Below are 13,111 nucleotides of genomic sequence, written 5' to 3' on the forward strand. Positions count from 1 at the left end.
GAAAGCAGCAGTAGCTTAGAAGATATATGTATCAGTGATTCAATGTATCACTCAAATACAATAATATAAACGGTTCTCTGACTGCCCATTTATTTTGCTCCACAAGATGCTATGTTCTGGTGACCATCTCATAATTCTGTGAGTCGGCCCCCATTGGCTGCCCCTCAGCCCTGCCACTTGTTATTAAAATTGCACCTACCTGGCTTTTAGCAACTAAGCCCCACCACCCAGCTTCTATTACCAGTGTCTCAGCATCCCCATTGCAATCAGTGAGCCTAGTTCTGTAATAGACTTTCCTACAGTCAACCCTCATTTACAGAGTAAAGGCCCCTGTAATCACATACAACTTTTCTGTAGAATATCAATGGTGCTTAGCAACAGCCCTTCAATTACATTGACCTTGGAGTTACTAGCCACAACCTCCCACTGTCATTTCTAAATTCCTCATACATTACACCAGCTAGTCTCCTCCACAGATCTAATGTCCTAATTCACCACCAGGGTGAGTTTTCACAATCGGACTACCACCTTGTGCCAGGACCCGTCTGCATTCCACCTGCCACCATTGATGGATTCTTCATTGCCAGTCAGGCTGCAAGTGACCCAGTTCCAAATCCCCATCTTATTGCTGGCTTTCTGGGACCACTCATAGAACCATTAATCATAGGTTCGGTTCACCAGAAGGAGCCCCCAAAACAGAGTTTGGCATCCATGGCATTGTTAAAGGTCATTTCTGTGGAAGGAAAAAGGTGTCAATAGGATTAGGCAGAGGAAGAAGCTGAACTGAAGTGCAGACCAAGGAAATCTTCAGCCAGACCCACAGGAAGCTCTGGGGCACACACAGCCTGTCAAAGTTGTCCCAGAGTGGGCAGAAATGGTCCAGCTTTTATATTGACAGACAGTGGGGGCCAGAGCACTGGCTCACACCTGTAATCCCAGCACTTCAGGAGGCTGAGGTAGGAAGATCGCCAGAGGCCAGGATTTGAGCCCAGCCTGGGAAACATAGTGAAACCCCATTTCTACAAAAAAAAAAAAAAAAATTTAATAAGCTGGGCATGGTGGCACACACTTGTAATCCTAGCTACTGCTACTCAGGAGGTTGAGGTGGGAAGATCGCTTAACCCCAGGAATTTGAGCTTACAATGAGCTATGATTGTGTCACTGCACCGTAGCCTCGGTAACAGAGCAAGCCTTGTCTATAAAATAAATTAATAAATAAAATATATGTTGACAGATCAGTCAGCGTCTTTGAGCAAGGAGGCTTATAGGTATTGAGGCAAACCCTAAAGAAGACAGCTGGCAGCCATCAGCTACCCCTGCAACTATGCATGGGGTCCTTCCTTGAAAGGAGATCTGAGTGGCCCATCTCTGCAACCAAAGCAACTACCATAATAATCAAATTGACAGAGGTACCAATGACCCCTTAACAGCCTAGAGACTAAGAGCCTCTGTTATAAAGCTTAATATAATGCTTGATAGTGGTCCCTAAAACATGAAGCATTTCACGTAGCAATTCTTAGAACAGGTGATCCCAGTTCTACGTGCCGGACGATAGAATCATGAGTTAGCCCAGCATCCGTATTTACAGGGACATATGCAGAAACTGGCACAATTCATTCCTTCACCGTAGTACAGATGATAAATTTATATGTGTAAATGCAAAATAAATTATTTTCTATCTTTAAGCAAAGTATTATATACATTTTGAAAGGGTTTATATTTCTGCAGATGCATCAAGCATTTTACCAAAAATAAAATTATACGGTCAAATTTTAGATGGCAAAAAAAAAAATGGCATCATTATCTTTAGCTTCAATCCAACCACAGTATAAAGCAGATAAAAATTACTCTCTATTCTAAATTCCTCTCACCAGTTTTGTTCAAATTAGGTACATGTTGGAAACTCATCATCAGATAGTATATGAGAAGGAAAGACACACTGAACAATTACAGGCCCTTAAATTCTCAAATAGTTGCGCCTTTTATTTTTGCCTTCACCTGCTTGTCCTCTCACTGTACATATGAAATTTAGGTGTGCAAGAAATGATCGTGCCAAAATTAAAATTAATTTCTCTGTCAAGACGTGATTCTTCCAAATCACTTAAATTTGGTCAATTAAGACTGTCTTCCAGATTTTTCCTGGTGATGTTGTTAGTTCTGGAAGGCTATGTAGAGCCGAAGCATTTGGTGGAGGGGTAGAGAGGATATTCATTAATAGAGCATTTCAACAAATACTTATTGAGCACTTAATACCATGAAGCAAACACTAATCTTAGTCTATGGATATAGCACTAAGCAAAAACAAAGTCCTTGTGCTTAAGGCATTTATATTCTGCTGGAGAAACATAATAAAGCAGATTAGCAGCAGAGAAAGTGTCTAGCTCTTGCCACCTCTGCAGGTTAGTCCTCATTCCCTTTTTATTTGCAGTCATCTTCCCCAACTTCCAATCCCAGGTCTGGATCTTCGTCACTTTTCATGGAATACTCTGAAACTATCTTTGGCCACCCTGCCTGGATGTACAAGGCAGCAATTTCTACTTAACTACTCCTGGCATACTAGGTGTAGGCAGCTCTGGAATCCTGCCATACAACTAGGTCTTCCCCAATGAGAAGAATATGGGTCTGTCTGATCTCAGGATCCTCAAATCTTCTAACACCCTGCACTCCCAGGGAACGGGAGTAGGAAGAACCAGGGCCTGAGCCACTTACATGAGACCTAATCAAAGTCTCACCTTTCCTTGACCTTCTCACCCCAAGTCCAGAAAATCTTTCTCTAGTCTGGCAGCAAAGTAGTCTGGGTCTTCATCTACCTTCCAATCTACTGATCCATGTTTTGGCTGCAGCTCTGAGGCCTTTGGCACTTAGGCTTTTGAAACTCAAAAGCACAGTCCTTTGCAACTCAACTGCCTTGCCTTGTAAAAATTAAAAGCACCTCTGCTTTTCTGCTGTATCATCCCTGAACTGAGGCCACCATGCTGCTGACTGAACCTTGGGGAAAGGCCCAAGGTACAGAGAAGGATAGAGAAGACGCCTTGTCATTATATACTATCTCATCTTATCCCCAAATGACACTTTGACTTTCCCAGAATGGCCATTCTTTCATCATTAATCTGGCAGCCTAAACCACACTTTAAAGATTGTTCAAACTTCCATCCAATACAGGAATCGCAAACATCCTGCCTGAATACTTCTCTTGATGGGGAGCTCATACCATTTTTTTTGGTATAAATTATTTAATATCTTTGATAGGCGCTCCCAATGCTTTGCCAGTACCAAGGGGGAAAAAATCTACACTAAATATTAATAGTGGTAATATCTAAGTGGTAGAATTATGAGTGATTCCTATTTTATCTACATTTTCTAAATTTTCTATAGTAAATGTAAATGCATTACTGTTTTGAAGCAGTCTTTTCTATTTTTACAACACTAACTCTTCATACAAAGGTAAAATTCGTCTCTGGGCCAATTCCAGTAACTGGATTAGAAGAGGAACATTGACCCTTTCATGTCATGGCTTTTTGCATTCAGTCATCATGGCTTCCCTAACTATTCTTCCCCCCATCCCGACCCCCCCCTCCCCACCAAACACCTTCAGTTCCTGAGCTTTTCCATTTAGGAGCCACACTGCTGGGCACATTCACCTTGGGGCTCACTAGCTTTACAGCATCCATCTTAAAGTCACTGAAGAAAGTGTCTAAAACTGGCCAGGCATGGCGGCTCATGCCTGTAATCCTAGCACTTTGGGAGGCCGAGGCAGGCAGATCACCTGAGGTAGGGAGTTTGAGACCATCCTGGCCAACATGATGAAACCCTGTCTCTACTAAAAATACAAAAATTAGTTGGGTGTGCTGGTGAGCGCCTGTAGTCCCAGCTACTCAGGAGGCTGAGGTAGGAGAATCGTTTAAACCGGGGAGGTAGAGATTGCAGTGAGCCGAGATCTTGCCATTGCACTCCAGCCTCGCCGACAGAGCAAAAGTCTGTCTCACAAAAAAAGAAAGAAGGTGTCTAAAACTTATTTTTCCTCAGAAAGTAAAATTAAACACATACAAATTGAATTTGTAAACACATGCAAATACCCAAATTGTAATTGATTCTCCTTTAACTATTTTACAAACTTTTAAACAAGGAGACAATTTTCAAAAAAACTGCTAAGGATTTCATGTAGGTACCCTTCATGAAAAGTAAAAGTGCTCTTCTCTTCACCTATATGAAAAGGAAAAATAAAACAGAAGCTGAGGAATACTCTACATACTGAAAATATTCCTTTTATGTTTATCTAACATCACAAGGCAAATATTTAAGTACCATATATTCCACTAATATCTTATAATTAGGTGCATTATTCTGCTTGGCTTAATTAATGCTGATCCATGCACAACACTCAGTATTCTGTCTAGAATGTTACTAGCACATACTAGTTTTTGAACAGCTACATTGGACAAATTTAGGTAGAAAATAATTAGTCTTACAATTTTTTTCTTTCTAAAAGTACTCCCAACATAATATATTTTCTAGCCTTTCTCCCCTAAACGCAGAGCAATGCTTTCCCAGGATATTGATATTATCAGTGGTTACTGGTATATCAGCAGAGCCCAGGGAATAAAAATTAAGAATTCTTTTAATGCTGAAACAGTTAAATATGAATGGCTAAAACCATTTTAAAAGCATGAGGAAAAACACCTCAAAAAAATAACTGAAATAATCATTTTGCTAACAGGGCATTTCCATTTACAATGAGAAATGAATGTTTTCAGAAGTTTTTAATTCTGTGTGAATCTGGAGAAAAAGGCAATACATTTAATTTGGTTTTTCTTCCATCTGAACACCCTTCTCATATGTGCAGATGTATCCTTAGATGTGAATTAGGTGATTAAAAAAATCAAAACATGTCACCCAAGACTTCTTGCTGACTCTGACTCACTTTTCTCCCAAGTCCTCCTCAGGTCTCAGTCCTCTCCATTAGGAAGGACTTTGATGTCAAAACTCAAAATGCTTGGATCTTAGCTATTTGCAGAAAGTATATATATATATCCCAGAGTAATAAAGATCTGCATCTTAATCTATGCTCTGCCACTTACTTCCTGTGTGGCTTGAATCAAATTTTCAGTCTTTCTTAGGCTCATTTTGTTCATCTGAAAAAGTTCACCTGAAATTTTTCTCTTACTGCTGAACAAAAGAAAAAAAGGGGAAGAGAAATATCCCATTATACAGTAACCTCACAGTGATTTAAACAGCAGAGTACTGGATCAAAATACACAGAGAGGCCAAGCACAGTTGCTCATGCCTGTAATCCCAGCACTTTGGGAGGCTGAAACAGGGAGATCACTTGAGATCACAAGTTTGAGACCAGGATGGCCAATATAGTGAAATCCAAAGTCTACTAAAAATACAAAAAACTAGCCAGGTGTGGTGACACATGCCTGTAATCCCAGCTACTTGGGAGGCTGAGGCAAGAGAGTTGCTTCAACTTGGGAGGTGGAGGTTGCAGTGAGCCGAGATAATGCCACTGCATTCCAGCCTGGGTGACAGAGTGAGACTCTGTCTCAAAAACTGTGTGTGTGTGTGTGTGTGTGTGTGTGTGTGTGTGTGTTTACATATTTTATACACACTTATTTTTTAATATCTGATTGATTATATAAATTAAAATACACATATACAAAAAATATGTATGTGTATATATATGCATATATATACACACTTACATACAGAGAGATAATCAACACAGTAGGGTATACTAGGGTATGTGGCTAAGTGCAGGCAAACTGCACCAAAAAAGGCAGTATCACAAATCAGTGGAGAATGATGGTTTATTCAACAAATGTCATAGAGAAAATTAGCTGGCTTCCCAAAAATAAGTAAATTTAGATTACCATCAAATTTCACACAATAAAACATACTTATAGTGAATTACATTATATGCTTTTAGAAACTATTTAAAATCATTTTTAAAAACAAGAAGACTGATAATAGTTATCTGATCTCTTTAAATGGATGAATTTTATGATAATAAAAACAATGATATAATCCAAAAGAAATAGTACTAGATATGACTGCGTAAGAACTCAAGTAAATGCAATTTAGAAACACAAGAATTGGGAGAACGTATGTGCCACAAAATTAATGAAAAGTTACTCTTCTTAATACAAAAGAAACTTAGAAATCTACATATGCAAAGATTATATTGTAGCATTGTCTGTAAGTGCAAAGAATTAGAAGAAACCTAAAAGACTACCAGCAGAGAAGTGGTTAAATAAATTAAGGTATTTCCATACTATGAAATGTAACAACTTTTTAAAAAGAATGAGGTATTTTTATATGTACTGACTTGGAAACATGCCCGTGATATATAGTTAAGGGGGGAAAGCAAATTATAGCACATTATGTATTTTTTATTTCATCTTTTTTAAAAAGGAAAAAAAATTATATATATATAAATATATATATATATATATAAATATAATATATATATATATATATAGATATAATAGGTAGATGGATAGATAGATGAGTAGAAAAACATCCAGAAGGAACACCCATCTGTTAATTATAGTTTTGAAGGAATCTGACTAGGAAACAGGGGAGGTTTTTACTTTCTACTTTTCAATAATTCCTATTAGTACATTTTTTTCCAAAAGACTATGTATTAGTTTTGCTGTACAAAAAAAAAAAAATGGGTTAAACAAACAAACATAAAAGTGTACGCTCTAAATGTGAAAGAAGGCAGGAGATATTCACAGGAGTGAGACACACATGGCTGTGTGTTTGTTAACTTCTTCCCCATTTTCTAAATTCAAAGAATCCTAAGTTCAAAGAATGACAGACTATTTTTCATGTATGGCAGTTATTTCTAAAAAGAATAATACCAAATTATAATACTACTAATGGGACTAATAGGCCCTCCCACATGTTATGTTTTAAGGAAAAAAGAGCCATAACTTGATAATCTGGTGCTGGTTCTCAAGGTGTGCATCCCAGCCAGACCAGCAGTACTGTTACAACTTGGGAACTTGACAGGAATGCTGGTTATCAAGCCTCTCCACAGGCTCGATGAATCAGAAATCTCGGGGTGGAGCCCAGAAACGTTTTAATACCTTCCAATTACAACCATGAAGTGTAAAGTTTGAAAACCACTGGTCACGTTGTTACATTTCTATTATTTTACACTAAGGCAGGAGTCTTCAACTGCAGCATTATTGCCATTTGGGGCTAGTTAATTCTTTGTCATCAGGGCTGCCTGTGCACTGCAAAATGTTTAGCAGCATCCTTTGCCTGTATCCTCTAGATACCAGTAGCAATTTCCCACCCCACCTGTTCATGGTAATTAAAACTGTCTCCAGATATTGCCAAGTGCCTCATGGGTGGAGGGGTGGGGCTTAGGGGTAGGATACGATGTTGCTCCTGAATGGGAACCACTGCCTAAAGAAATACTCCAAAATGTAGAAGAAGAGAACATGGAAAGATTTTTATTTACCTCACTTATACTAAGAAAGCATAGGGCACAACTCATTCTCTTCCATATTAGGTAATGATGAAGCGATATATTTTATATATATAAGACATAGGAATTATTTCTGTTAGAAGTGAAAAATACCAGATGCAGAATTATATAAAGTACATTTTCTCAAAGTTGTGTGTAGATACATTATATAAACATTTCTATCATCTCTAAATTCTAGCAGTATCATTCTCCTGCTCAAACCCCAAGAAATGATTTCTGTCACCCTTAGAAATAAGTCTCAGATTTTTACCATGACCCCCAAGTCCCTCCACAGCATCTCCTACCTCTTTCCCCTCACTCCCTGGCCTCCAGCCAGACTATGCTCTACATTCCTCACCACCAGGGCATTGTACCTACCATTCCATGCCCAGAACTCTCATTCTTCTGATATGTGCACCTCGACAGGACTCTGTTCAAATCCCCCTTCCATAGAGAGGGCTTCTCTGTGCACTCTAATACACGTAGCACTTCTTACCACTCTGCTCATTAGCATTACCTGGGGGCTATTCAAAAATGAAGGCAGCCTGGCCTTGCCCAATATTAAATAAGAGAATCTCTGGGAATGGATTCCAGGCCATCAGGGTTTTTTTTTAAAGCTCCCTAGGGTCGGTGGCAGAACCATTACTTCTGTTTTTCTCAGCTTTTCTTGGAGTACTTCAGGGCCTGAAGTCACATTATATATTGCTTAGTGTATGGTTTGTTGCCTGTTTTCCCACTAAATTATAAGCTTCAGCTGGGCAGGGATATTGTCTATTTTATTCATTGCACCATCCCTAATATCCAGAATAGTGTCAAACACATAGTAAGTACTCAATAGATTTTTATGCATAAATGATTACATCGAGTTACCAGTTTTTTAATTATACTCTTCTAAGCTTTTCAAATTTTCTCATATAATGCATTTCTTTATCATCAAAAAAATTTAAAGCTGATTTTAAAATCTGCCTTTAAAATTTGTGATATATTTGAAGCACAGTGATTAGCACATAGAAGGTATTAATAGTAACACACAGCAACTACTGTAAATTTTTCCTTTTGGTATTAGCTACTGTGTCAGGAGTTTGGTTCCGATATTCCATTTTATCTGTGGTTGTTATCACCTTACAGAACACATATTCTGATGAGAAATACATTATTAATTGAAGCATATGGGCCACTGCTTTTTTACTTTTTAGTTCTCACATCTTATTAAATATTCTAACTATTGCTTTAGAGATACTTTACAGTATCACTATAATGCCCAATCAATAAAAACATGAAATAAGTGAATAACTGCAAATGTTTCAATCTTCTACATTGAAATTAATGCAAAGAGGTTCAATAAATGGGAAGAATATGGCCATGGTAGTTATCATTACTCAACTGCCATATAATGCTCCTTTGCTATAATATACTTAATAATTATATACACATAGTTTCAAAGCAATGTGTTTATAATTTTTTGCTTTTATTTAAAAGCAAAAATGTCAGAATACAGCAATAATTCCTATTTAGGATGATAGTTATTTTGGAAAATAATGTCATGATGTTTAGATATAAAATTGAAGACTTTTCTATTTGTTTAAGCCAATGGATATATAAACTGGCATATAAACATGGCTGAATTATCTTGAATGACCACCTTGAAACACACTAATGTTAAATGCAAAAACGCTTGTGAATGTTCTTCTGCTTTTGCAATACTTGAGAATGTTTCTGGCATACAATTATAACTTTAAAGAAGAAGGTGGAATTTCTGCTAAGTCCTCAATCTTATAAAAAGGCCAGTGTAGACAGCAGTATAGTTTGTGCAAATTGAGGGTAGGCAAGCATATGGTTAGCATGGATCCCCCCCCAAAATAGTTACAGCACATAGGAAACATAAGTTGAGCATATTGAAAATTTATTCTATTTTTAACAGCCTCTCTTTAGTTAAGTGGTCAAAGGCACAATTAACATTTCACATGCAGTGGCTGAGCTATATTTTGCAAGCCAGGTGTGAACTGATGGCAGGAATACATTTACCATCACTTTCTCCATTCCAGTAAAACTATCCTAAAGTTATGTGGGTTGGAAAATCATGGCATTCTACAGATACAGAGGAGAACGTTTCTAATACACCTTCATAACTTCAGAGTTGTCCTGCAGGCAATTATGTGGCTTCTAACACACTTTGCAAGTCACTATGGTAACAGCAAGGCACAAACTTGAAAGAAAGTTCGCATCCATAAATCTGTTTGGAGCTGAACTATTATTAAATTCTTTGGTCTTCTTAATTCAGCATTAATTTTTAGTTGTATAGTAAAGTTTTCTTTCAGTTCGAGTCATTTGGCTGTGATTTCATGCGACTAAGAAATTTCTTTGAATTAGCAATTCAGCTCATTTTTGGAAAATCTTACCCAGCATAAGGCTTTTTTGAGAGGATTTCTTTTCCGGGGGTCCAACATCTGTAGCACTGGATTGTAAATTGTTTCTAAAATAAACTTAAATTGATGAATCATTGTTCTTCCCATTTGGGCCTGACAAAAGGTAGCTTTTTTTTTTTTTATGCCATAAACTCTATATCACTTTTCAGCTCTTGCTAGAAAAATGAATTCTTAAGATTTTATAAACTTGAATTTTACTTAGTGGTATAGGAAATGCTTTTATTAGGACTGCATACAAAGTGCTATTTCATGAATAAATTCATAAAATCATAATTATTTTTGTCAGGCTATTTAATACTAAGTAGTATAAATAAATAGCCCTTCTCAAGAATTGAATTGGGGTCTTTTTTTCTATTAGTTAAGCATTCAGAGGCACTAAACTTTGAGCTCTTCATGTTGCTTAGAATCACGTATCTTTGCTATGATTTCTTGGGAGTAAATGGTAAGTCAATACACATCAAGAAGAATTCCCAAATGTTGACATAAGGTCTAAATGTTTTTGTGCCTTCTGGCCCACCATCAGCTCAGTGTATGTTAATGTCTCAGCCATGTCTTTCTCTTACCTTTCTCATTCGGGTTAGTTCTTTTGCCTTTTGGCCTCTGTTTTGTCATAAAAGGAGAGTTTCTTTCATCTCTTTGCTAAAAACAGGTTAAATGGTAGCTCAAAACTTATAACACCAGTCATGGAGTTTAAGAGCCTAAGGAAACCTAAGCCCTTCCAGAGAGGTGGAACTAGCCAGAATGACCACAATCTGACATCTTTCTGAGTTAGCTGCTACAGAGCTGTGAAGCCATGGTGGTGTAGGAGGATAAATTCCTAACATTTTGAGACTCATATAATGGTAGGTCCTTAGCAAAACACATGAGAGCAGCATTTCTTAATATACACTCTTCAATGTTACTCAAAAAAGAGGATCTCTGTAAAAGATTCAGGTAATTTAGGGAGAACACAAGTTAAAGATAGGCAAAGGTATTTTTTTTTTCTGCAGGACTTTTCAGAGTCTTTATTATGCTTTTGTGCATAATTGTGAATATCCAAGAAGAAAAGTGGCACTCAATTTTCTCCAAAACCTTTACTTTGGAATGCCGTTTTCATGTGGCATATCAGAGAAATGGTGTTTTACAGAACTCATTTTATTGAAAGGTATTGCCAAAACCATGGTAAAAATGTGTATGGTTTCTGGATCAGATTCACCCCTCCAACAATACAACAACTCAACTGAAGCTCAAGCTACTTGAAGGACAACTGACTGTTTTTGAGAGTTTTGCATCTAAGACACTAAATTAAATTATTTTATTCCATGCAAGGCTTTTATTTCTTCCAGCAGCCTATATTTCTTTTCTACATATGTTTTACTAGTTGAAAACTTCAGAAATAATGGCATTTGCAATGCCCGCTGGTCCCCATAGTAAGAGTGAAAATTTTATCTATCAATGTGAAGTTAAAAAAGAGAGATAAATACAATAATTAGATATAAAAAGAGTGAGAGATAATATAATTTTGCAGGAAAGTATTCTAACTATATTTTTGAAATTGTGGTTAATTCCTTCTGTGGCTCTAAATCAACCACTTAACTATTTAGGAGTCCAGCATGGTAGGGAATATATAAGTTTCCATTTGAATCATGACGTTTATAAAAGCATTAATATATTTTCCCAGACATCCCCAGTGTGGGGCCTTCTTTGTTGGAAATGTCTATCCACACATAATTTAAAATTTAATATGAGAATGTATTAGTCAACATGAACTATATAGTTCAGTATTTGGTGACTTCTACCCCAAATTGATCTCTACCCTCACCTGTTCTAACCTAAAAACTGAATGATTTCTTAACACATGAACTACTGTTTGGTTGATATTTAGAATATAAATTGCCAATTTATATATATATGTGTGTATGTGTATAAATATATATACATGTGTATATGCATATATGTATATAAAATTTTGAAATAGTGAATAAGCAAGAAAGCCTACATTGTATATAATACTATATTTTATTACTAACTTTCTTAATGACTCTTAATTTTCCTAAAAGTTACTATAAGTAACTTGATTTTCCTACCTCAGGGAAAAAATTCCAACCTGCTGAAAAAATTTAACCTGCAATAATGCAAATATAACAGGAATACAAAACTATGTGTTATTTTTAAAATTTTACTTAAACGAGATTATTTAAAACATTCATAAGTTTTATTAAAAGCAAATGGAAAATGTGCAGGGAAATGAATATAAAGGATTCAGGTTTGAGGCGGAATTAATATTTTATATTTACACAGGCATAAAAGCACAAAATGAACATTTTTCCACAGCAAATTTAGGTAACATGCATTCAGAGAAATTCATTACAGGAGTGGAGTCTCCCACGATGGCCCAGTGTCCAAGATAGAGAAGCCTTCTCCCAAGGGGCACTCAGACATTCAGACACATGCTTCCCTCAGGGAGGCACGCAGCTCTAGCCTCCAAATCTTCCTTCTATAACTGTATCTTCATCTCTTTCCCCCTTCAGACTTCCTTGGTTCCCTCCCCTACATTTGGCTGTACTCTGGTTTCTAAGACCAGGTCTTTTGCTGAGCTGGACAAATACAAAGAATGCTGCAGAAAGAGTAAATAATCTAGCCCCATTTCAGTTTTCTTGCTCTCCAAGGCCCGAGTCCTTCCAGAGAGCTGAGTTACTCCTCCACATACCTAAGCTGCTCCAAATCTATAGGCTCCTTCCAGATTCCACTCCCATAACCTCAGACTGTCCCTCCACTAATAAGCTCTTGGATCTCCCTTGATTTTTAGCCTCACCTTTGTGGATCTGACTCAGTTTTGGCTCCCAGATAACCTTAATCTCACTGTCTCTGTGCCAACTAAAATTATAGCCATAATTAAATGGGTAACTGTATCTTCAGTCCTCTATTTTTATATCATCCTTTTGCCCTTTCAGATTTCCTGGACTCCAAGTCCTAATGTTCTTCTACCACCCTCTTGGCCAAGATACCACTTTGTACCTTCAATGCAGTCTTGTTTTTGCTTCTACCTTCTCCATGGCCCATGACTTCTGAGCCCTGTTCTCTGCTAGGAAAATCTTATCAATTTAGACATTTGCTACCAATATGTAAAGTTATTAAAACAACTTTCACCTAGTAAGTACTCAACTGATTATTTATGTTACTTATCTCCATATTTGCCTCTAAATATATGTGTGTGTGTGAGGAATGA

General features: G+C 37.0%; 1 protein-coding gene across 5 annotated transcripts in view; it reads left to right on the forward strand.

The window, feature by feature from the left end:
- Nucleotides 1-13,111, forward strand: part of ARHGAP15 (Rho GTPase activating protein 15) — a 637,215-nt gene that overhangs the window by 620,899 nt on the left and 3,205 nt on the right. The gene's annotated exons all lie outside the window — the stretch shown is intronic.

The sequence above is a fragment of the Sapajus apella genome, unplaced genomic scaffold (genome assembly GCF_009761245.1).
Source record: "Sapajus apella isolate SASKATOON/1434 unplaced genomic scaffold, GSC_monkey_1.0 scaffold18, whole genome shotgun sequence".
Lineage (NCBI taxonomy): Eukaryota > Metazoa > Chordata > Mammalia > Primates > Cebidae > Sapajus > Sapajus apella.